General features: G+C 40.9%; 1 pseudogene; it reads right to left on the reverse strand.

The window, feature by feature from the left end:
* The window catches only part of LOC140478639 (extracellular calcium-sensing receptor-like), a 28,934-nt pseudogene extending 5,167 nt beyond the window's left edge, over positions 1–23,767 (reverse strand).
* Positions 23,768–27,462: the final 3,695 nt, after the last annotated feature.

Here is a 27,462-nt window from a genome sequence, read left to right on the forward strand (position 1 = left end):
TTTACGCACATCGGCAAGTTGACTGATATTTAAAAACAATCCACCAATGTTGCTGCAGAGCAGACTGACAAATACTACCTGTTAAAAACAATGAATGCAGATGCTGAAAATCAAATACTGGATTAGTGGTGCTGGAAGAGCACAGCAGTTCAGGCAGCATCCAACGAGCAGCGAAATCGACGTTTCGGGCAAAAGCCCTTCATCAGGAATAAAGGCAGTGAGCCTGAAGCGTGGAGAGATAAACTAGAGGAGGGTGGGGGTGGGGAGAAAGTAGCATAGAGTACAATGGGTGAGTGGGGGAGGAGATGAAGGTGATAGGTCAAGGAGGAGAGGGTGGAGTGGATAGGTGGAAAAGAAGATAGGCAGGTAGGACAAGTCCGGACAAGTCAAGGAGACAGTGCTGAGCTGGAAGTTTGAAATGAGGATGAGGTGGGGGAAGGGGAAATGAGGAAGCTGTTGAAGTCCACATTGATGCCCTGGGGTTGAAGTGTTCCAAGGTGGAAGATGAGGCATTCTTCCTCCAGGCGTCTGGTGGTGAGGGAGCAGCGGTGAAGAAGGCCCAGGACCTCCATGTCCTCGGCAGAGCGGGAGGGGGAGTTGAAATGTTGGGCCACGGGGCAGTGTGGTTGATTGGTGCGGGTGTCTCGGAGATGTTCCCTAAAGCGCTCTGCTAGGAGGCGCCCAGTCTCCCCAATTTAGAGGAGACCACATCGGGAGCAACGGGTACAATAAATGATATTAGTGGATGTGCAAGTAAAACTTTGATGGATGTGGAAGGCTCCTTTAGGGCCTTGGATAGAGGTGAGGGAGGAGGTGTGGGCACAGGTTTTACAGTTCCTGCGGTGGCAGGGGTAAGTGCCAGAATGGGAGGGTGGGTCGTAGGGGGGTGTGGACCTGACCAGGTAGTCATGGAGGGAATGGTCTTTGCGGAAGGTGAAAAGGGGTGGGGAGGGAAATATATCCCTGGTGGTGGGGTCTTTTTGGAGGTGGCGGAAATGTCGGCAGATGATTTGGTTTATGCGAAGGTTTGTAGGGTGGAAGGTGAGCACCAGGGGCATTCTGTCCTTGTTACGGTTGGAGGGGTGGGGTCTGAGGGCGGAGGTGCGGGATGTGGATGAGATGTGTTGGAGGGCATCTTTAACCACATGGGGAGGGAAATTGCAGTCTCTAAAGAAGGAGGCCATCTGGTGTGTTCTATGGTGGAACTGGTCCTCCTGGGAGCTGATACGGCGGAGGCGGAGAAATTGGGAATACAGGATGGCATTTTTGCAAGAGATAGGGTGGGAAGAGGTGTAATCCAGGTAGCTATGGGAGTCGGTTATTTTGTAAAAAATGTCAGTGTCAAGTCAGTCGTCACTATGGAGATGGAGAGGTCCAGGAAGGGGAGCGAGATGTCAGAGATTGTCCAGGTAAATTTAAGGTCAGGGTGGAATGTGTTGGTGAAGTTGATGAATTGCTCAACCTCCTCACGGGAGCACGAGGTGGCGCCAATGCAGTCATCAATGTAGTGGAGGAAGAGGTGGGGAGTGGTGCCGGTGTAATTACGGAAGATCAACTGTTCTACATAGCCAACAAAGAGACAGGCATAGCTGGGGCCCATACGTGTGCCCATGGCTACGCCTTTGGTCTGGAGGAAGTGGGAGGATTCGAAGGAGAAATTGTTAAGGGTGAGGACCAGTTCGGCCAAACGATTGAGAGTGTCAGTGGAAGGGTACTGTTGGGGATGTCTGGAGAGGAAAAAATGGAGGGCTTGGAGGCCCTGGTCATGGCGGATGGAGGTGTAGAGGGATTGGATATCCATGATGAAGATGAGGCATTGGGGGCCGGGGAAACGGAAGTCTTGGAGGAGGTGGAGGGGTTGAGTGGTGTCTCGAACGTATGTGAGGAGTTCCTGGACTAGGGGGGATAGGACAGTGTCAAGGTAGGTAGAGATGAGTTCAGTGGGGCAGGAGCATGCTGAGACAATGGGTCAGCCAGGGTGGTCAGGCTTGTGGATCTTGGGAAGGAGGTAGAACTGGGCAGTGCGGGGTTCCCGGACTATGAGGGTGGAAGCTGTGGGTGGGAGATCTCCTGAGGTGATGAGGTTCTGTATGGTCTGGGAGATGATGGTTTGGTGATGGGGGGTGGGGTCATGGTCGAGGGAGCAGTAGAAATACTACCTGTTACTTACTGCTGAGTTAAAAATCACACAACGCCAGGTACCTGACGAAGGAGCAGTTCTCCGAAAGCCAACTAAACCTATTGGACTATAACCTGATGTTGTGTGATGTCCAACACCGGCATCTCCACGTCATTACTTACTGCAGGCAATGTACTGGCGAAGGTTTGTCTTGAAATGACTTGTAATTCGTCGTTGTTCTTAGATGTAAGGAGAACAAACCGCCCAGGACAATATCTCCACCTTTGAATGCTCCAGGGCTGAACTTTTCCCTAAGTTTGCAGAAATGTTCAACTCTGGAAATCAAAGTTTCGATTGAGTTAAATAAGAGAAGAATCCAAAACGGATGAAGACGCATTTTGAGCATGGGGAAACTATTGTTTACGGTTCAGGAATGACTCATGCCTTTAGCTATATATTCACAGAGAAGGCGGGGCAACATATTATTATTAGTGCAACCTGTTTTTCTTTTATCACGATAGGAGGCTGAATTTTCGAACACAAAGCTATCCACTTGTCACTAGGTTTGGCAACTTGACATCCGAGCAATATGCTTTCAGTCGCTCGAGGCGATATCGCAAAACACAGACAGTGTTAAATTTAATTTGATTCAGCGTATTGTAGTGAACAATTCGTTCCACCCGATGTTTTAAATGTAGAACAGCAGTGTACAGTTTGCGAATTAAATCCAATTTTTATTAGTGGAAATTACAAACAGTTGCAAGCTGTATGGCATATAATATGGCTTTAAAATCTATTTGAGTAACTCAAAAAAGTAACTGTTGATTTCAATATCGCAGTGAGATGTTGAATAGTCTTGTATTAGGCACGAAAGAACAGTTTTTTTAAAAACAACAATCCTTCCTCGGTGTTGAACAAAGAGAACGTACAGCCCAGGAACAGGCCCTTCGGCCCTCCAAGCCTGAACCAATCCAAATCTACTGTCTAAACCTGTCACCCAATTCCTAAGCATCTATATCACTCTGCTCCCACCTACTTATGGATCTGTGTGCCTGTCTTTACCGCCTCTGCTGGCAACGCGTTCCGGACACCCACCATCCTCTGTGTAAAGTACTTGCTGCGGGTATCCCCCTTAAACTTTTCACCTCTCACCTTGAAAGCATGACCTCTCATTACTGAATCCTTCACCCTGGGAAAAAGCTTATCTCTATCCACCCTGTCTATGCTCTTCATGATTTTGGAAACGTCAATCAGGACCCCCTCAATCTCTTTTTTTTCTAATGTAAACAAACCTAACCTCCTCAACCTCTCTTCATAGCTAGCACCTTCAATATCAAGCAACATCCTCGTAAATCTTCTCTGCACCCTCTCCAAAGCATCCACATCCTTTTGGTAATGTGGCAACCAGAATTATACACAATGTTCTAAATGCGGCCGAACCAATGTCTTGTACAATTGTAAATGACTTGCCAGCTCTTATACTCAATACCCCGTCCAATGAAGGCAAGCATACTATATGCCTTCTTGACCACTCCATCCATCTGTGCAGCAACCTTCAGGGTACAATGGACCTACAATCCCAGACCTCTTTGCTCAGCAACGTTTCCAAGGCTCTTCCGTTTATTGTATAATTCACTCTAGAATTAGACTGGACAATATTAAACTTTTAATTTCTGTAATTGTTTTGCAGTTTGAAATTCATTGTGTACATGCCCCCTAACCACCGCCTCCCCCCCCCCCCCACCCCCCCGCACACACACACACACACACACACACACACACAGACATTTCTAAGAATAATTTATGACTTCTTAACCAAGATTGAGATCATCCATCGGCTGCTTCCACTCCATTCCCTTTTTGGAGCAACTTTAAAAATCTGCCCGCTGCAGTAAGTGATTTTCTCTCCAATCTAATACTGTGTTTCTCTCTGTTATTAGACACAGCTCAATGCTGTCCGATTAAATTGGTGACAACAGACTAAGAACGATGGTCAAACAGAGAGGGAAAGCAAGACAAGAGTGAAGACATAAAATCAAACAGGGTAGATTGTTATGGACTAGGCTAGACCACTCAAAACATTCGTGAGCAGGCAACCCAGACCATAACTTTGGAATTTGGTAAGTTATCCTTATGATCTTCACTGAGATCTGCCTTTCCTTTTCCATACGAGGATTTCTCTTTGCCCAATTTCTATCCCTCATGGACTGAAATTGATTCTGGAAGTCAAACCGTGTTTTATGGACCACCTCATAATCATCAGCCACTTCAGCTGCTAACCTTGCCATCTTAACTCTCTGCTCTTCCACATGAGTTTGCATTACTTCAGGCAGTGAATTTTTGAATTCCTCCAAAATAATTAACTTTCTAAGGGCATCATAGATTTGCATGATTTTTACCACTCTTATCCATCTATTGAAATTACTCTGTTTGATCCTTTCAGACTCAATATAGGTTTGATCTGGGCCCCTCCTTAGATTCCTGACTAAGCTGTCTAAAGGCTTCTGGTACAAGTTCATATGCACTTAAAATGTTTTTTTCATCTACTCGTACTCCCCAGATATAAACCCTCTAATTATGATGCAAGTACCTCACTAGCACTACCAACAAGTTTTGTTTGGATCAGCAAAACCCATGATGCCACTGGCCACTGCATTTGTTTAGCCACCTTATCAAATGAGATGAAAAAGGCTCCAAACTTCTGACTACCAGGGGCTTGCTCATCCTCACACTCTTCCTCACTAAGCCTACCCTCAGCCTTTATCTCCAGCCTTTTAAGCTGACTTTCCTTTATCAGTGTCAGTTTTTGAAGTTCAAAAGTTCTCTCCTTTTCTGTCTCTGCTCTCTCTTTTTTCCTCTCTTCTGCTTTTAATTGTAACTCAAACTGTTTCATTTCTGTTGTGGTCTCCTTATATCTCACCTTTAACTCAGCAAGTTTAAATGCTGAGCTACTGCTGTAATTATCTCTCTTTTCCTCACAGAAGCAGGCAGTTACAATTCCAACTTCTCTGCTCATTCCAGCAGCTTGGTCTTATTCACTTTTATCAGAACTTCCAAAGTCACCACATCCACATCCAGAAACTTTTGGCGACTAAAAGGGGCATTACTATCCCAAGCTTTGACTACCCAACCATACCAACACCCGAAATAAAGACACTAGCGCCTAACACTCGCTGTTTAAAATCCTGCAAAGAGCCCCCAGTCTGTTATGCATTTGGACAGATTACTCAAAACATTCCTGAGCAGGCAACCCAGATCATAACTTTGGAATTTGTTTTCGTAAGTGTACAGTGAGAATTACCCAGAGTAAGCTAGCTAGGTTGACTACGAGGTTTTAAAACAGACAGAAATTTATTCACAAAATTTACACAATGAACAGAATAAAGAAACCCTGCAGAACATAGTCTATCCAAACTAGACTCGATTATGTTGTTCTGAATATACACAACAGTCCCAATAAGCAAACCCCTTAAAACAAAGTTTAAAAATGAAAAATATGCTTACAGGTTGAAGTTAGAAGGGCAGAAGATAGAGAGTTTCCACACAGCTCACTGCTAAAGTCCTAACTAGCTCTGGACTGGACTGCCCAGCTAGAGAGCTGACCACTCCCTTTTCACGATCCATGTCACTTCTAAAACATGACCACTTTGGCCTGAAGTCTCATTTGTTTACATATAAACAAAAAGGCCTCTCAATACCCTTTAATCTCTGTACCAAACTAGTCTAATGGACACCGGGAGCGTTTACGACCCCTCAGAAAAGAAAGGACATAGTGTCCTTGATTAGATTCCCTATAATATGGAAACAGGCCCTTTGGCCCAACAAGTCCACACTGACTTTCCAAAGAGTAACCCACCCAGACTCCTACACTTACCCCTGACTAATACACCTCACACTATGAACAACTTAGCACAGTCAATTCACCTGACCTGCACATCATTGGACTGTGGGAGGAAACCAGAACAAAACCCAAGCAGACACGGGAGAAGTGAAAACTCCACACAGACTGTCGCCCAAGGCAGGAATCAAACCTGGGTCCCAGGTGCTGTGATGCAGCAGTGCTAACCACTGAGCCACTGTGCCCTTGATAAAAGGTTTAATTGGAAGCACACTAGCTTTCAGAGCTACGCTCCTTCATCAGGTGGTAGTAGATGAAGGAGCATCGCTCTGAAAGCTAGTGTGCTTCCAATTAAACCAGTTGGACTATAACCTGGTGTTGTGTGATTTTTAACTTTGTATACCCCACTCCAACACCGGCAGCTCCAAATTTTGATAAAAGGAGCTGCTTTCAGAAAAAAATAACCAATTTTGTTACAAAATATATTTGCCCACTTTAGGTGAATCTGATTCCACCTGTTTCAATGTCAAGCGTTTTCTGATGCACTCCTCTGGTTTAGAGTAAGGATAGAACTCATCCGATACACCAAAATTGCAAATATTACTCTAAACAACATTTTCTGACAATGTTCATATAAGTAGAGCTGGTACTTACCCAGACTTCATGTTAGGGGAAAATAGTGATCATTCTGAATATTTTCTATTGAAATCTCTGAAGTGCTGGGTCCAACCAAACCAAAAAGTAGATGCATGAAAGTTAACAACCTGATTAACTGAACATTTGAGAAGGAAACCGCTGACCTGATTTGGCTTAACCCACATGTGGTTCCGGATGCATAGGAATATTGTTGAGTCTTAACCGTTCTCTGAGATTACGTAGCAGGACGTTCTGTTGTATTGACCTCTTTTATTAAAGGTCACGAATAAGGAAAAGAACCAAACGGCCCATCTTGCATGCATTAGAGCTCTAGAAATATCAACACAAACTAACCAAAGTAAATACTTACCAAGTCCTCCCTACAACATCATTGAGAGTGTTGTTCCTCAAACGTGTCAAACAACAGCCTGACATAGTCATATGCACAGAATAATACATTGCAGACAATGCCTCAGAAATCACTATTGCCATTGTCGAATATTGTCCTGTCCTAACATTAGGACAGACTCAACAATGATGGCAGCACAGTGTGTTACACTCAGGAGAGAGTTGCCGTGGGAATCCTCAACATTGAATCTTGACCCATGATGTCACGTAACATCAGGACAAAAATGGATAAGAAAACATTCTATTGATTACATATGCCATCATTCAACCTATATATGAATGCTCCAGTATATTGAACATTATTTAAAGGAAGCATTGAGGATTGCAGGAATCTACTCAATCAGGAACCATTTTAATGCACATCAGCAAGAGTGGTTTGGCAATGCAAATACTGACTGAGCTGCTTGAGCCCCAAAGGACATAGATGCTAGGCTTTCTGTGTAGCAGGTGATGAGTAAATCAACAAGAAGGAATAAAAGCACACTTGACCCCCTCCTCACAAACCTGCCTGCTGCAGATGCCTCTGTTCACAAATCTTGATAACATTCACCAACATACATCTGGGAAAAAAGCATCCTTATGCAAAAGATAACTTTCCATGTTTTCTCACCTCACAAAATGGGACAGAACTCAAACAGATCTAGCAACTCAAGACTGTGGAGCACTGCAGGTGGGGTCATTGGCAGCTATAGAATTGAGCTCCAATACAACCTGCAACCAGTACCCCAACATTTTCATGACTCTACCACTACCATCAAGACAAGGAGAAGCCCTGGTTCAATGAAGAGTGTGGGAAGCAGCAGCATCAAGTATGTCTAAAACATGAGGGGAAAGCCTGGTTAAGCCACAAAGCAGGGCAACTTGCATGGCAAACAGTATAAGTAAGAAGCTATAGTGTGGATTCTGAGCTGTTAAAACAAAATGATAAGTTCTAAGATCCACCGCCCGTCACATCAATCATCAATTGATGTGGACAATTGAAGAATTATTGCATGACATGTCTCTACAAATACCCACATCGTCAATGTTCATGGAAGTGAATGCATCAGTGCCAAAGTTAAGATTGCATCATTTGCAACAATCTTCAGCCAGATTGTCAAGCCAATGATCTATCTCAATATGTCAGCACGACATATGTCAGCTTTCAGATTTATTTGATTCGCTTCAGGTGATGTGACAAAATATCTTCAGGCAGTGGATATTGCAAATACCTCAGGTCATGATTACTTTTTTGCTCTATAACTGCTGCATGCCTTGCCAAGATGTTTCAGTAGAGCTAGCACAACAGCATCTGCATAAAAATATGAAAAAATTACTATGTATGCTCTGTACGTAACGCAAAGAGCTAAATCAAACCCAGCAATTTCTATCTTATCAGGCTACACTCAATGATCAGTAAATTGATTGAAGGTGTAATCAGCAGTGCTGTTAAAGGACACTTACTTCACAATAACTTGCTTGCTGATGTTCAGTTTGGATTTTGCCATTTCCACACTGCTTCCAATTACATTTTATCCTTAATGCCAACATGAATAATACAAATGAATTCAAGAAGAAACGTGAGGGTGACTGCCCTTGACATCAAGGCCTCGTGTGTCTGAGTATGCATCAAGGAACCCTAATAAATATGGAGTCATCTAAATCAGGGAGAACGATCAGCTGGCAAGAGTCAATTCTGATTCAAAGTAGGATGATTATGATTGTTTTTTGGCAATCATATAAGCTCCAACATCTCTCTATAATAGTTTATTAGTGCAGAAATCTATTTCATCATTGACCTTACCTCCAAAATTATGTCAGAAGTTCAGATGTTTGATGACAATTGCATAATGTTCAACACTATTTGGAACTTAACAAATACTGATGCAGTCCACATCAAAATGAAGAAAGGAATATATCTGGCTTTGGGCTGAAAGCTGGCAAATATCTTTTGTGCCAGACAAGTGACAGCAATGACCATCTTCAAAAAGAGAGAATCCAATCATCACCACATGAAATTTAATTACACTGTCATCAATGAATACTGTATAGTCAATATCTTGAAGGTCACGCTTGATATGAATTTGACCAGGCTTACAAATACTGTGGTGGCAAGACGAAATCAGAGGCTAGGTATTCTCCAATAAATAACTCAACTTCTGACTTCCTAAAACCTGCCCAACATCTATCAGGCACAAGCCAGAAGCTTAATGAAGCATTCCCTACTTGCCTGAAAGAGGGCAACTCTAAGTATACTTGAGAAGCTCGACACTATCCAGGACAGTGCAGCCCGTTTGAGTAGCATGATAGCCACAAATATTCACTCACTCCACCACCAATGCTCAGTAGCAGTGGTGAGTGCCATCTACACAATTAACTGCAGAAATTTGTCAAGGCCGCTTAGACAGCACCTTGCAAACCCATTGTCACTCCAATCTACAATAATAGGGGAAGAAGACAAATAGGAACACCTTTATTTAGATGTTCCTCTGAAGCGAGTGTCCTTCCCTGACCGGAATCTATATAGCTGCTCCTTCAGTGTCTTGAGTGAAAATCCTGAAAATCCCACCCTAACATAATTCAAAAGTGTTATTTTAATATAGAAGCATAGAATCCCACATCATGGAAAAAATCTATTGAACTATATTGTTGATGAAAATGTGTTGTTTTCTTGTTTTGGAATGTCAACACTCTCTCCTCATCCTGCATCTTATTTGGTTCGTCATTGAATCTCAAATGCCTTACTCCATTATATCAAGAGTATATCCTTATCCAGTTACATGCTCAACAGTTTCTTTTTTAACTCCAGAAACAGTATTACAAATCATTGCTGTTCATAGAATTGCAATACAAAGAATAAATGTGTGTCAATGACTACATGTCACTGAAATACAGAGTCAGTTATGTGGTTGAAGATTTTGAGACATTTCAACATAATAAGGTACCATGTAAATTGAAGTTTATTTACACCTGTCCTTTTCGTTTGACATATATTGTTAAACTGAATAATTATTGCTAACAAAAACCAAAGGAATTGCTGGTGTTCTAAATCAGAAACAAAGCTCAGCAGGTCTGGCACTATCCAGGGACAGAAGTCAGGGTTAACGCTTTGGGTTGAGTTCGGAGGAATGTTCACTGGACCAGAAATGCTCACTCTGATTTCTCTCCACAGATGCTGCCAGACCTGCTGACAAGTTCTAGCAACTTCTGTTTTTGTTCATGAATAGTTTCATGTCTTCACAATCAGTGCTAGCCTACAATTAATAACTTGCAGAGCAGATCTCCTTCCAGTAAACTCGTTGGCGCTCCCTCAAACATAGTAGCAGTAAACTCAAGCAAATTTGAAACATATGTGTTTTACTGTTCGATGTCAGATTGGTCTTTAATATGTTAAGCAAAAGTATGCTTCACTTTTGTCAATCAAAAACTTTTTTTATTCACTCGGTAAAGATGGATAGATTAATCAATCTCTGATCTGCATTTCAAATCATCATTTCTGAAATCTGAAGTACCCTTCTGCTTCAAGAAGACCACTATTATCCCAATGCTAAAGTAAAATCATGCAGTGTGCCTCAATGACGACAACCCAGTGGCTCTGACCTTCATAATTCTGACTTGATTGGAGAGGTTAGTAATGGCTCACATCATTTCCAGCCAAACAAACTACTTTGATAGAAAACATCCTGTCTGGATGCATGACAGCATGGAATGGCAGCTGACCTTCTCAAACCTACATGTTGGATAAGGATGAAGATAACAGGAACTGACAGAAACTGATAAGAAACTTAACAATGGACTGTTATGTGGATAGAATTGTGCTGAGTCAGTCAGGTCTGATAAGCATTAAAACTGCAGGAAATCAGGAACTGCTGTCTCTACCAGAAAAGACATACATTTGAACAAAACATTTGGGATTGTTCATGTGCATGAATAAGTCTAACTAAGATGTGCATTTAGAATGTAGAACATAGAACATTACAGCGCAGTACAACCCTTTGGTCTTTGATGTTGTGCTGAACTGTGGAACCAGTCTGAAGCCCATCTAACATACACTATTCCATTCTTGTCCATATGTCTATCCAATGTCCATTCAAATGCCCTTAAAGTTGGTGAGTCTACTAATGTTGCAGGCAGTGCATTCCATGTCCCTACTACTCTCTGAGTAAAGAAACTACCTCTGACTTCTGTCCTATACCTTTCACCCTCAATTTAAAGCTATGTCCCATCATGCTAGCCATCACCGTCCAAAGAAAATGGCTCTCACTGTCCAACCTATCTAACCATTCAATTATCTTATATGTCTCAAATAATTTGCCTCTCAACCTTCTTCTCTCTAACAAAAACAGCCTCAAGTCCCTCAGTTTTTCCTCGTAAGACCTTACCTCCCTACCAGGCAACATCCCAGTAAATCTCCTCTGAACCCTTTCCAAAGCTTCCACATCCTTCCTATAATGCTGTGACTAGAACTCCAAGCAATACTCCAAATGGGCCGCACCAGATTTTTGTACAGCTGCATCACGATCTTAGGTTCCAGAACTCAATCCTTCTGCCAATAAAAGCTAACACACTGTATGCCTTCTTAACAACCCAATCAAACTGGGTGGCAACTTTCAAGGTTCAATGTACATGAACACTGAGATCTCTGTGCTCATCTACATTACCAAGATCTTACCATTAGCCTAGTACTCTGCATTCCTATTACTGCTTCCAAAGTGAATCACCTCACACTTGTCCACATTAAATTCCATTTGCCACCTCACAGCCCTGCTCTGCAGCTCATCTATGTCTCTCTGTAACTGAGAACATCCTTCATCACTAACCACAATTCTAATGACCTTAGTTTCATCCACAAATGTACTAACCCATCCTTCTATGCCCTCATCCAGGTCATTTATGTAAATGACAAACAGCAGTGGATCCAAAACAGATCCTTGCAGTAACCCATTAGTAACTGAACTCCAGGTTGAATATTTCCCATCAATCACCACCCTCTGTCTTCTTTCAGTTAACCAGTTTCTGGCTCTAACTGCTAAATCACCCTCAATCCCATGCCTCCATATTTTGTGCAATTGTCTACCATGGGGAACTTTATCAAATGTCTTACTTAAACCCATATACGCTACATCAATCGCTTTACCCTCATCTACCTGTTTGGTCACCTTCTCAAAGAACTCAGTAAGGTTTGTGAGGCACGACCTACCCTTCACAAAACTTTTTCATCCCTAGATGATTATAAATCCTATCTCTTAAAACCCTTTCCAACACATTACCCACAACCAAAGTAAGGCTCACAGGTTAATAGTTTCCAGGGTTGTCTCTACTCTCCTTCTTGAACAAGGGAACTACATTTGCTATCCTCAGTCTTCTGGCACAATTCCTGTAGACAATGATGGTATAAAGATCAAAAGTCTCAGCAATCTCCTCCCTGGCTTCCCAGAGAATCCTGGGATAAATCCCATCCAGCCCAAGAGACTTACATATTTTTACAATTTCCAGAATTGCTAACACCTCCTTCTTATGTACCTCAATCCCATCGCATCTTGTTGCTTGTATCTCAGTATTCTCCTCGACCACGTTGTCTTTTTCTCATGTGAACACTGATGAAAAGTATTCATTTAGCACTTTCCTTATCTGCTCTGACTCCACGCACAGGTTCCCACTACAACGCTTGATTGGCGCTAATCTTACTCCAGTTATTCTTTTATTCCTGATATAGCTACAGAAAACCTTTGGGTTTTCTTTGATCCTATCCATCAATTGACTTCTCATGTCCCCTCCTGGCTCTTCACCTACTTCTAATTCTAGCACCTGGCCGAGTTCAGAACCCAAGAACAAATCTAATGTGGCCTCGCCCCATGTTGGTTTTTCTACATACTGTGTCAGGAAACCCTCCTGCACACATAGGACAAAAACTGACCCATCTAAATTAGATTACTTACACTGTGGAAACAGGCCCTTCGGCCCAACAAGTCCACACCGCCCCGCCGAAGCGTAACCCACCCATACCCCTACATCTACATCTACCCCTTACCTCACACTACGGGCAATTTAGCATGGCCAATTCACCTGGCCTGCACATCTTTGGAGTGTGGGAGGAAACCGGAGCACCCGGAGGAAACCCACGCAGACACGGGGAGAACGTGCAAACTCCACACAGTCAGTCGCCTGAGGCGGGAATTGAACCCTGGTCTCGGGCGCTGTGAGGCAGCAGTGCTAACCACTGTGCCACCGTGCCGCCCACTAAGTACTTGATCTATGGTATTCCCTATCAATATTTTGAATGTTAAAGACCCCATAACAACTATCCTGTCATTTTTGCTCCACTTAGACAAAATGTCCAGTTTTGATCACATACACACATAATTCTAAATAAGGCACACATTTGGCACAGAGACGTATGTGTAAAGAACTTGAAAAAAATCCCTTTGTTCAACAACACTTCGAAGATTAACGCTGTGCAATAAATACCCTATGTCAGGAGACATGGTGAAGACGTCAAACAGAGTTTAAGCCTGGCCAACTACAAACTTTGCTGGATAATCAGGGTAGTGAAAGACAGTGATTGAGATATCTCAAGTAGCTAAAAGTATGTAGTATTCGTTTAAATACTTAATAAATGAATTGTGGTTTTATAGAGTTCCAAGTGTCTCCAATGTATCTTTGCCAATGTATGTATCATTGTCTCTCAGAGAAGGGCTTCAGCAAGAAACTACAAAGAGTCATGACCATAGCCCAGTCCACCACACATACCAGTCTTCAATCCATTCATTCCATCTTTACTTCCTGCTGCCTTGGGAAAGCACTCAAAACAATCAAAGACCCCTCCATGCTGGTTATGTCCTCTGCCACCCTCTTTCTTTAGGCAAAACTGAAAGAAGTTTGAATGTACAAACAGATTGAAGAACAGCTCCTTCCCTACTACTTTCAGAAGTTTGAACAGACCTCACAAGTATTGGTTCCGATTTTGCTCTGCAAATTCTCTGCGACTGAAACACTCTGTTCTGCTCCAATGATTCACGTTGTATGGTACCATCATAGCACACAAAACAACACTTTCACTGTACGTCTCTACAATAAACATTCAAACATCATTCCATGTTTAACTCTTTTATCAGTCATGTTCGATTCACCTCTTTTCATGCTTATGTCTTCGAGGAATGTCTATCTATTCTAAAACATGCACCTTTATTTTGATACTAGCATTGACTAGCTAGCATCAAACCTTTGTGGTCATAAGGTACGTGTCAGACAATTTTCTTCAATAACAGTTTCAGGAGAAAACTGAGGAGCTGGTTATTTTTAGAGATAGGATAAATGCATTATTTCATATTAAGCATGAGTGATCATTGCATGATGGACTGGAATTTCACATTTTGTTCAAGGTTGAGAAACATTGGTCTGAAATTAATGGACTTAAAATTAACTGCAGCCATTTGCAAAAATGTGAATAAAAAACATTACAATAGTGATCAATAGGAAAAATCAGATATGAGCTCAGATGGAAGTGCCAGATATTAAAGGAGGCACATTATGCATCTTAATAAACTTATTTTTCATCCTAAAATAATATCTTGTTATATTACTGTGGGTTTAAGACATTTATTCTATTTTTTTTTAAGAGTTGATGAGCAACCTGTTCCAAGCCAATAAAGTGAACAACTTGTGAAGCTTTGGGAGTTTTTTTTGATGAGGTTCAAACAATAGAAGGAGCCTCAATGGGTGGGATCAGGCTCCTACAGAACCTGGATTTTAGTTTAACTTTTAGTAGGGTCTTGAAGCTGTTGCTCCTCTCTCTGTTACAGCTAACAACTTCAGTTCTCTTCCCACGGATGTAGTTGCATGTGAAACAATCTATTTTGCTGAATTTACCTTTTCCAAGGGTGTGTTTATGCGATGTTACTATCTTGGAACAGCTAGTCAGTGGTAGTTAACATACACAATATCTTGTTAAGTACTTTGGTAGAGTTACAGTTAATTTTTTAAATTCTTATTCTGTCTGTATTGTAACTGTAGTGTAAGAAAGGAAGTGCACTTTGCTTCAAGTTTGGTAGTTTGCCCAATTGAATTGCATCTGGAATCCCTTATGCTTGCCTACAAAAGTTAGAAAGTGTTGTTGTTGGTGTTCTCTTTTTGGGTGTTGCATTTGGTTGATTTAAATAGGGTGCACCTTGTGCAGTAAAGACTCTTTCAGTCATTGAAAGCTAAAAACACACAGAAAAATAGAATAGTTCTTGCAGAAGAAAAAAGAAAAGGGAAGGAAGGCCCTAGCAGAAGAAAGACAGAGTTGTGGACCTCCAGACATTTGAACTGAAAACGCAAAGACAACTTCAAAAGTTGGAGGTAGAGGTGAAAGGGTAGGGATAGTGATATGAAGAGTGGTGGGGAGAAAACCCATCGTAGTCAAATGTCAGGTGGGAATGATCTGTTTAAATATGTCCAAGCCTTGCCTAAGTGAGACAAGCAGGCTATAGAAGCCTTTCATTTGAGAAAGTGACTGAACTAATGCAAAGGCTGATGACTATGTGGGTATTGTTGATCCAGACAAAACTGGCAGATAGATCTGGTGAGGTACTGTATTTGAATCAACATCAGGGCAGGTATCTGTGGTATTTGATGAGGTGAAAACATGATTTGGAGTACAAATGAACTAGTGCCAGAAGCTTACAGACAACATTTTAGGAATCAAAAAAGGGAACCTAATCACATGTATGTGGAGTCTAAAAGGATTAATGATCAAACACATTAACTTTGACAATTAGATACTGAAAATAGATAAAGCATGTGACACGCATAGAGAGAGACAATTATTTTGGAGGTGTTCAAATTCACTTCCTGAAGCAATGAGAACTCAAATAGAGAATTAAGAATGCAAGACAAGCAACAGAAATGGCAGACCGTTATAACTTGGTTCATAAAACAAAGTTTGGCTCCAACATCAATTACAATCTGTAAGGAATAGAAACTGGGGAAAAGATAAAATGTGGTCCGAGAAAGACAGATGTCATTAAAGATAGTAAAGATAGCTTACTACAGGGTAAAAAGGAAACTGATGACAGAGAAAGAGAAGTCAAAACAGCTCAGGTATTTTCAATGTAAAAATGTAGACCACATGAAGTCACAGTGTTGGTAGTTTTGAAAAAGCACTGGGAAGACAAATGTAGGAAAGCAAGATGTGCCAGTGAGTTTTGTTAAAGTGTTAAAGTTCAGTGGAAGATAAAGAACTGCAAAAGGTTGCACAGCCTGTTCAGGGTTTGGTTGATAAGAGAATATCAGAAATCTTTAAAGAATTTATTTGCGAACAAGATTTACTCATATATGCCAGGAGGACCAAGTGAAGAAAGTGAAATTTTAAGAGATAGGGGAGCAATTCAATCTTTGATGACTAGAGATGAGGAGATATGTAATTTGGAAGGAGAAATGCCAAAGGAGTTTGTAATATGTGGAATTCATGGTAAGAAAAATAGTGTTCCATTGTATAAAGTGAGATTGGAGAATCCGGTGAATGAAGTAATGGTAGGAGTAACAGCGAAATTCTTTATTATATGCTTGGTTCCAGAATTAAAGTATATCCTTCATAACAGTAAAGCTGTATCACTGCTGGAGGAAAAACCAGTGGAAAATCAGACAACTGGTGCGTTACAGGAATCATATCCTGGGATTTTTCCTGATTGTGTAGTAATAAGATCACAAAACCATAGGTTAAAACAGGAGGAGAAATCAAAGAAGAATGATAAGGAAGCAGACAAGAAATCAAAAATTCACAATGCATTATTATTATTCCCAGTGGTAAACTAATTGTAAAAGACAAGGTGTAGTAGGCCTTATCAAATTGAATGGAAATTTTGTGAGATGAGTTATTTGATAAGAACACCAGATAGAAAGAAATCTCACGTCGTGTGTCATGTGAATATGCTCAAAACATATTTTGACAGTGAAGGAAAGCAAACTGGGAACATATTCCTCATTGCAACACAGAGTGAAGAACAAAGTTCAGATTATTCTAAATTGGATATTCCTCAAATTAAATTTGGACTTTCAGGAAGTTCTCAAAAATTGGGATAAATTATTGAGTTACCTTCCACATGGCAATCACAATGATCTAAAATAGTTATTATCATCACATGAGGAGATATTTGTGAAAATGCTGGAAAGTAATACTTTGTTTATGCATGATGTAGTTATAAGAAATGCTGTTCCAATTAAGCAACATCATTAGGGACTTAACCATCTAAAAGTTGGCACATTTCAAAAAGACATTGAAGTCTGCTCAAAAACAGTATAATCAAAGTAAGTTGCAGCGAATGGAGCTCACTCATAGAAATGGTGCCAAAGTAGATAGTACATAATGATAATGCGTGAACTATCACAGAGTCAATGCAGTTATGAAATCTCATTTACAGCCTATTCCATGTTTGGAAGACTGGGTTGAGAAGACGGGAAAAGAAATTTATATTCCTTAGAGGACTTAATCAAAGGATACTAACAGAACATAAAACATTACAGCGCAGTGCAGGCCATTCGGCCCTCAATGTTCCACTGACCTGTGAAACCAATTTGAAGCCCATCTAACCTACAATATTCCATTATCATCCATATGTTTATCCAATGACCATTTAAATGCCCTTAAAGTTAGTGAGTCTGGTACTGTTGCAGGCAGGCCATTCCATGTCCTTACTATTCTTTGAGTAAAGAAACCACCTCAGACATCTGTCCTTTATCTATCACTCCTCAATTTAAAGCTATGTCCTCTCATGCTAGCCATCACCATCTGAAAAAAAAGGCTCTCACTGTCCACCCTGTCTAATCCTCTACTAGTATCTACACCACTAGTAACTGAACTCCAAGATGAACATTTCCCATCAACCACCACTCTCTGTCTTCTTTCAGCTAACCAATTTCTGATCCAAACCTCTAAATCACCCTCAATCCCATGCCTCTGTATTTTCTGAAATAGCCTACCATGGGGAAACTTGCCAAATGCTTTACTAAAATCCTCATGCCCCACATCACCCACTTTACTCTCATCCACTTGTTTGGTCACCTTTCTGAAGAACTCAATAAGGTTTGTGAGGCATGAATTACCTTTCACAAAACTGTGTTGACTATCCCTAATCAAAATTTTCTTTTCTAAATGAATATAAATCCTATCTCTTCAAATCCTTTCCAGCACTTCACCCACAATCAAAGTAAGGTTCATTGGTCTATAATTACTAGGTTTGGCTTTACTCCAATTCTTGAACAAGGGGACAATATTTGCTGTCCTCTAGTCTTCTGGCACTATTCCTGTAGACAATGATGACATAAAGATCAAAACCATAGGCTTGCAATCTCCTCTCTAGCTTGCCAGAGAATCCTAGGATATATCCCATCTGGCCCATGTAACTTATCTGTTTTCACATTTACTAGAATTGCTAACACCTCCTCCTTATGAATCTCAATCCCATCAAATCTAATAGCCTGTATCTCAGTATTCGCCTCGATATCATTGCGATTACTGGTGAAAATATTAATTTAGCACCTCTCCTATCTCCTCAGACTCCATGCACAACTTCCCACTGTTGTCCTTGACTGGTGTAAATCATACTCTTGCCATTCTTTTAGTCTTGACATATCTTTGGACAGCTTTAGGGTTTTCCATGATCCTACCTGCCAACAATTTCATATGTGTTCCTGCCTATTCTTTGCTCTATCTTTAGGCCCTTCTTGGCTAATTTATAACTCTTAAGCGCCCTAACTGAGTCTTTATGTCTCATCTTTACATAAGTCTCCTTCTACTACTTGACAAGAGATTCAACTTCTTTAGTAAACCATGGCTCCCTTGCTCGACCATTTCCTCCCTGCCTGACAGGTACACACTTGTCAAGGACCCACAGTAGCTGTTCTTTGAACACGCTCCACATTTCAATTGTGCCCATGCCCTGCAGTTTCCTTCCCCATCCTATACACCTTATAGTTTGCCTCATTGCATCATAATTGTCTTTCCCCCAGATATAACTCTTGCCCTGTTGTATATACCTAACCCTTTCCATTGCTAAAGTAAATGGAACTGAATTGTGGTCACTATCACCAAAGTGCTCATCTACCTCCAAACCTAACACTTGGCCTGTTTCATTACCCAGTACCAAATTCAAAGTGGCCTTGCCTCCTGTTGGCCTATCTACAAGACTAACCCTTCTATAAGAGTTGATGCAAAGATGGAGGAATTGAGGCCAGATTACATATGAACTTTCCACAATATTTCACCAGCCTCCTGCACATATTGGACAAAACTTTACCCATCTAAAGTACTCGAACTATAACATTTCTAGTCAATATTTGGAAAGTTAAAGTCCTCCATAACAACTACCCTGTTACTTTCACTCCTATCCAGAATCACCTTTGCAATCCTTTCCTTTAAATCTTTGGATCTTTTCAGAGGCTGATAGAAAACTCCCAACAGGGTGACCTTGTCTTTTCTGTTTCTAACCTCAGCCCATACTACTTCAGTAGATCAGTACTCATCAAATGTCCTTCTGCCACTGTAATACTGTGCTTGATTAATAATGTCACACCTCCCCCTCTTTTACTACCTTCCCTGTTCTTACTAAAACATCTAAACACCAGAATCTGCAACAACCATTCCTGTCCCTTCTCTATCCATGTCTTTGAATTGGCCACGGCATCGAAGTCCCAGGTACCAACCCATGCTGCAAGTTCATGCACCTTATTCTGGATGCTCCTGGCATTGAAGTAGACACACTTCAAACCAACTTCCTACCTGCCTCTTGCTACCTTGATAGCTTATTTATGAGCTCACTACTCTCAACCTCCTGTACACTGGAGTTACAATTTAGGTTCCCATCCCCCTGTTTTATCAAAGGCGCTTCCCTACAGATATTCAAAAGAGTGAAGGAAGTTTTGATCTTCATTATGCTAAATGGCCTGTACCAACTTAAAGTCATGCCGCTTGGTATGAAGAGTGCACCAGCCACATTTCAAAGACTAACCAATGAAGTCATTTTGAGATTACCCAATTGTGTGGTGTACATAGATGATCTCATAATTTTTGATCACAAATGGAAGAAACATTTGGAACATCTATTGGAATTGTTCAATTGACTTCAGGGTACAGACTTGTAGCAAACCTGACAAGGAGTGAACTTGCAAAAGCCCAAGTCACATTCCTGGGCCCTGTTATTGGATATGGACAAATAGCCTTATAAGAGGTGAAAATAAAAATTAATTTGGAGTTTCCCGTATCAGCAGTGAAGGGAGAAGTGCTGCGATTCCTGGGACAGAGAGGTTTTATCAAAAATCTGCACCAAAGTTTAGCAGTGATTTTGCTCGACTGCCTGACCTATTGAAGAAGTGCAGAAACTTTCAGCAGGTGGACAACTATCACAAGGCATTTGTCAACTTGAAGGCTGTGTGAACTACTGCCCCAATATTAGGCACACCTAACTATGCAAAGTCATTCAAGGTGAAAAGTGTTGCAAGTGATATGGGTGTTAGTGCTGTATTCTTGCAAGACGATGATGAGAAGATAGGAAGACCTATTGGGTATTTTTCCAAAAAGCTTAAGATTCATCAGCAGGAATATTCCATAATTGATAAGGGGCTTTGAATTTGGTGTTGGCGTTGCAACATTTCAACACTTACATTTTCAGTATGTGTCTGAGACATTTCAATGCACTAATCATAACCCCAGACAGTTTTTGGAAAATTTTCAGCATAGAAATTCCAAACTATTTAAATGGATCCTATTATTGCAGTCATTCAATTTAAAAGGTCTATACATGGCAGGATAAAAGAACATAATTGCTGATGTGTTGCCATGACTTTGACAAGTGAAGACTGAGGGATTCAGTGGTGGGAAGGAAGAGACAGAAAGGGACCATATTTTGAATTTTTTCATGCTTAGAGTCATTGTAATGTGTATGTATTGCTGTATACTGATAATTTATAATTAAAGGTATTTAATGATGAAGCCATCCTTGTATACTGATCATTCATTTTTAAAGGGGGTGAATCGTGTCAATATTATGGCTTTAGGAGTTGTATGCTGTCCTTTTTTTAAGAAGAGTTGAAAAAGATGTGATGAACAGTCTCTTCCAAACCAATAAAACAAACAGCTTGTGAGGTCTGAGGCTTGGTTTTTTAAAAAGGTTGGAACAATAGAAGCAGCATGAAGGTGTGAGGTCAGGTTTCCATAGAACCAGGATTTTAGTTTAGCTTTCAATAGTTTCTAGGTTCTTAAAGTTTGATATGGAAGTTGTTATTTTGTTATTATTAATAATATTATTAATATTGTTGTTGTTGTGTTATTTCTCTTTTCTTCCTGCTGCTAGAATTGCATGTGAGACAATGTATTTTACTTAATTTGCAAAAGGTGTGTTTATTGGATGTTACAAGCGTGGAACAGCTAACCAGTGGTTGTTAACATATACATTGTTTTCTTACATATTTTGATAGAGTTACAGATAAGCTACTCCTTAAAAATTCTTACTTTATCTGTTTTTCAACTGTCGCATTAGAAATAAAGTGTGCTTTGCTTCAAGCCGCGTAGTTTGAACAATCGAATTGCATGTGGAATGTCTGACACTTGCTTGTAAAATAAGAAAATGTTGGGGTCTAGGCTATCTTCTTGATGTATTTTGAGGGTGTTTGGTCTGGTACATAACAATCTCCACACTAGAAATGCACAGTTGATGGGTGACTATGCATGGTCACAATAGTATTACATAGAAGGAAAATGCATACGCTGCTGGGAAGTTCAGTGGTAGGTAAAAAGATTGAAAATGCATTAGGAACTATAAAAATTGAAAATGGATATAAGCACAAGCTTGACTTGACTATACACCAAATACAGCACATATATATATGGGTATTTGTATTTAAATGATTAGGAGAGTGGAGGATATTTAAATAACTGAACACCTTTGGATTTTAAACTTTTTTTATCAAGGGATTGAGGGAAATTTCAAAACTTCTTGAAAATTTAATGGGTGCTTTAATGTGCCTGTGATCCACTTGCTGCAGAAAGTCATGTCTGTAATAACTCCACAGAAGCAATTATCCCATCAACTTTACTTACTCTTGGAAAGTCCTGAACACTGATCCAACTTCCATAGAGCTCACGGATCAATCAGACCCTCTGGCTCTCTGTCTATATCTATCAGCCTGGGCTCCCTGATTGGAACATATATAAAGCACTAATCAGGGAACTATGAGGTCGACCGAATTGAACTTGTTACCATCACTGCACCCCTGCCCCACTGGATCCAAGGTCACGGGCAGGTTCGTTTCTTTTGTAGCTCCTTTTAGCACTGGGTCAGGTTCCTCCAACTTTGCCTCTGATACGGGTGGCATGTAACATTCAGCAGTTTGCCTATTGCACCGCAGCATCTCAAAAGAAATCATTCATACCTTCAGGCAGCAAAGGTGTCAAGGCAGTGACATGCATCGTTTCTATCACAGATTCAAAGGCATCTTCAATGTTTGATGGACAGCGAGAACCCACATATTCCTGAACGCTCAGAAAAGCAGTTGAGTAGTCGGGTACATTTTGCTCTCATACTATGTGTGAGTTTGCGGGTTTCATATGATCAATGTCCTTGTTTAGGACTGTGGCACCTACCCAAAAGTTAAACAACACTGGACCTCACCTTGCGTCAACCATGCCTGTTGTCTATGCAGGGCCATTCCTGTGGCCCCTGCACCAAACCTTGTCCCCTGAAATAAACTGTCTCACCAGTTTAGTGGAGACTTGCATCCAGCATTGCCATTCCTGATGCCATTTCACCTACTGTTCCCCCAACTCCCAACTCCAGCGATTTCAGTTTAAACAGGATCAGATCTTTCTGTGCCCAGCTTCTGTGCTTCAGCTGTGACTGAAATCATATCAAGAAAATTTGAAACCATTACAGACTCTTCCAGTGACTGTACCACACCAGCAATTTATCTACTGGGAGAGGTAGCTCAATGAATCCACATTTGCTATTTGGCCTCACTTGAATGGTGTTCCAATTTGTAAAGATATGGACTTGGTATTAGAGCATAAAGCAGAACTTAGTTTGAAGCTAGAGGCAGCATTGCCTGGCCATCTTTATGTAGACCTAGCAGTGGTTTGTTATCCGTTATTATTAGAAATTTATGTCCGTCAACGTATTTGTGGAACGCCCTGACTCCAAATATGGCCACCAAATCCTCTTTCTCTACCTGGGCACATTTATACTCTCCATTGGCAACAATGTCCTGGATGCATTTTTTAAAAGGGCATTCCACCATTGGAACACCTATGGCTTAATACTACCCAGATGCTGTATGAGGAGGCATCACATGTCAACACAAGATCTAACTTGGGATCATTTGAGAGGCTGATAGTTGTTTCTTCACTGCCCTGAAATCCATGGCCTAGCTCAGCGACCATTGCCAAGGCTAACCCTTTTATAAGAGTTGATGCAACAATGCTTGGATCGAGGCCAGATTATGTATGAACTTTCCACAATAGCTCATCAGCCAATGAACGATGTAAGCTCTGACACAGACATGGGAGGCAGATCACTTTTGATCCCCCTTACTTTATCCTCCAATGGGTGTGAGCTGGTCTTGTTGAATTTATAGCTCAAGCAGGTCACTTGCGATGCCTGGAATCTGCATTTTTCCTTTCTAAGACATCTGCTCACCTGGGAAATACGTGTAAGGAGAATGTCCAAGTTCTCTAATTGCTCCTTATTGGGCTTCTCTATTATTAGCACATCATCTAGATAAAGAGGGTCCTCGGGTATACCTTGTAAAATGTTCTCCATCATACGCTGAAAAATTGCACAGGCTGAGGAGACCCCCAAATGGCAGTCTGGTATGTTGGTACAGTCCCTAATTCTTATTAATTGCAGCTGATTGGATGAACTAGTTGGATGATTCATTCACTTTCCAGTCTTCTGATTTCTGCCTCAACTTTTGCTCATAAGACAAATGGTACTTGGTAGCCTTGGTGAATCACAGAATTGTTTCCTGGTCAACATGCAAGGTAGCCTTGGCTCCTTTGATCGTCATTGAAAATAGAACATAGAACAGTACAGTACAGGCCTTTCAGCCCTCAATGTTGTGCCAACCTTTTTAACCAACTCTAATATCAAACTAACCAGCATACCCTTCATTGTACTATCTTCTTTGTGCCTATCCAAGAGTCTCTTAAATGTCTCCAATTAAAACATGTTGAGCCAATCTAGGTGAATCTTTCACAACATTCTTTTCCACCATCAAGCTTGGGCCTGAGCCTTTTATACAATTGGTGGTAACTCAATCTGAAACTTCTCACAACAGAGCAATAATGGCATGCTGGCATTGATGTCTGTTAATGCCGGTTGACATTTTAGCCAGACGTTTATGTTGATTAGTTCTGATTTGGATGTTGCTAAGCAATTTACCTTTTCCAGATCAGATATAGGTGAGTTTTTCAGGGTATGCACTCTTCTGGGTACTGGTCTATAATTTTTCTTACTCCATTTAGTTCAAATGGGACTCCTTAACTGTCTTGAGTCCACACACCAGCAGATGCTGAAGAAAATTTTCACTGTATGGAAAAGGTTTGGCTTTGTTTTAGAATTTTGCCTTGAGCTGACCTGTAATCTCACTGTTTGGGATATGTCCTGAGTGAGGCTATGCAATTGCCTTCACTCATATGGTGTTTCTCTGGCTCAGTCGGACTGGCTAAGGTGTCCACTTCCATATCTCTGCAATTTATATGCTTCATTTGCTGCATTTTCCAATGATAAAGCCTTTTGTAGTGTCTATTTGAAGTCGCATTATACTTCCGCTAATAGGCACATTTGTGCAGTTGCATCATTAATCTCACACACCAAGCGGTCACTCAGCATCTCATTAAGGGTTAAATCAAAGCCACATGCTTCTGCCAGTCATCTTAACCTAGTCAAAAATCCAGATACAGATTCCTCTTGAATTGTGAAGTAAAATTGGTAGCATCTCAGAATTAGAGGAGGCTTGGGGTCGTAGTATACCTTAGCTAAATCCATCAACTCTTGATACGTTTTAGGATCTGTGCCTCAGGGTAAGTCAAGCTTCTAATATCCAAAAGTGCTGTGGGTCCACAAGCTGTCAAGTGATTTACTATTTGATTTTCATCTGCCCTAATGTCATTTCCACAAAAAAACGTATTCTTTCCACATATTGGACCAATCATTCGTAGCAGGATTGAATGAGTCAAACTTCCCAGATATTGGCATGTTACCAACAATGCTTAACCTGACTCAAAGATAGCCTTCGCAAGTGAATTTCTTCAGGAGTGTGCTTTTCTTTCCTCACAACCAAAGTAACCTCACCACCAAGTCATCCTTTCCTTATGCATGGAAATTCCCTGACACTGATCCAACTTCCTCAGAGCCAGCTCTCAGCCTGAACAGAACTTCTGACACTTCTGTTTTTTTCTCTTTGCCAGGGATCCCTGACTGGATGAGTTTAACAACCCCAGTCAGGGAACTCATCTTCTATGCGGTCTATCTGATTGATCTCTTTACAACTACTATCATGTCATTTTGGAAGAATAGTTTGGCAAACTTTTGCAAGGGTAGCAGGTAGGACTTATTAAATTTACTTGTTGCAAACACTGCTTCAGGGAGTGAGTGTAGGGGGCCCTATGCCACCTGTTGCTTAAATACTATTTATGGACTTTGTCTTTGTTGTCACAGACTTAGGCAGTCTAATAAAAAGGAAAATAACTCCAAAGCAGCAGTTTGACTGCATGGCAGGTAACCCCTTTGGAACACGCAAACTTTTTCACCCATTTCTGGAGGGAAGGGAAAGGGAAAATGGCAGGGAGTAAGATGGTAAATAAAAAGGTAAGCAGCAAGTTAGTATGTGTGCAGGAGGGTTTAAGTTCAAGGCAGACTATGAAAGAAGCAAAAAGGAAAGATAACTCAGGCGATATTATCAGAGATGCTAGAAATCATGTGGAGAAGTAAGCTAACATAAAGGTGCTTTACCTGAATGCTGCGAGCATTCATAACAAGGTTGATGAGTTAATGCCACAAATCATCACAAATAAGTATGATTTGGTGGCCATTACAGAGAAGTGGTTACAGGATGATCACGACTGGTAGTTAAATATCCAGGGGTATCAGACTATTCGGAAGGACAGACAGGAAGACAAGGGACATTGTGTAGCTGTGATATTCAAGGACGGCATCAGGGTGGTACTAAGAGATGACATAGGTTCTATGGAGAATGAGGTTGAATCCATTTGGGTGGAAATCAGAAATTCTAAGAGGAAAACATCACTGATAGGCATAGTGTATAGGCCACCAAATAATAACATTACATTGGAGTGGGCAATAAACAAAGAACTAACTAATGCCTGTAAAAATGGTGCGGCAATTATCATGGAGGATTTTAATCTACATGTAAATTGGTCGAACAAGCTCAGTCAGGGTGGCCTTGACAAGGAGTTCATTGAGTGTGTCCATGACAGTTTTCTTGAACAGTATGTAATGGAACCGATGAGGGAGCAAGCTATCCTAGATCTGGTCCTGTGTAATAAGACAGGAATAATTAATAACTTCATAGTAGGGATCACCTTTGAAGGAATGATCACAGTTTGGTTGAATTTAGAATACAGTTGGAGAGTTTAAAGATAAAATCCAATACCAAGGTCCTGTGCTGGAACAAGGGAGACCACAATAGAATGAGGGACGAATAAAGTAGACAGGAAACAAGAATTTTATGGTGGGACAGTTGATGAGCAATGGAGGACTTTCAAAACTATTTTTCAAAGTACTCAGCAAAAGCATATGCCCGTGAAAAGAAAGAGCTGTAAGAAAAGGGGTAATCTGCCAGGGGTATTTAAGGAAATAAGGGAGTCTATCAAATTGAAAGAGAAGGCATACAAAGTGGCCAAAAGCAGCACAAAACTAGAAGTTTTGGAAAACTTTAAAGGTCAACAGAAAGCCACAAAAAAAGCTATAAAGAAATGTAAGGTAGAACATTGGAAAAAACTAGCACAGAATATAAAACAGATAGCAAAGCATGTATAAATATACAAAATGAAGAAGAGCGGCGAAAGTAAACATTGGTCCTTTAGAGAATGGAAAGGGGAATTTCATTATCTGATATGGTGAAATGGCTGAAGCAACTGAACAGGTATTTTATATTGGTCTTCACAGTGCAGGACACTAATAACATGCCAGTAATTGACAAAGAGACAAAGGTAGGTGAGGACCTGGAAACAATCGTTATTACAGAAGAGGTAGTGTTGGGCAAACTAAGGATTGATAAGTCTCCTGGCCTTGATGGAATGCATCCAAGGGTATTAAGAGAGATGGTGGAAGAAATACCAGGTGCACTGGCAATAATTTTCCAAAATTCGCTGGACTCTGGGACAGTCACATCAGATTGGAAACAGCAAATGTGATGCCACTCTTTAAAAAGGGAGGTAGACAAAAGGTGGGGAATTAAAAACCAGTTAATTTAACCTCTGTAGTGGGAAAGA

Source organism: Chiloscyllium punctatum, chromosome 6 (genome assembly GCF_047496795.1).
Source record: "Chiloscyllium punctatum isolate Juve2018m chromosome 6, sChiPun1.3, whole genome shotgun sequence".
Lineage (NCBI taxonomy): Eukaryota > Metazoa > Chordata > Chondrichthyes > Orectolobiformes > Hemiscylliidae > Chiloscyllium > Chiloscyllium punctatum.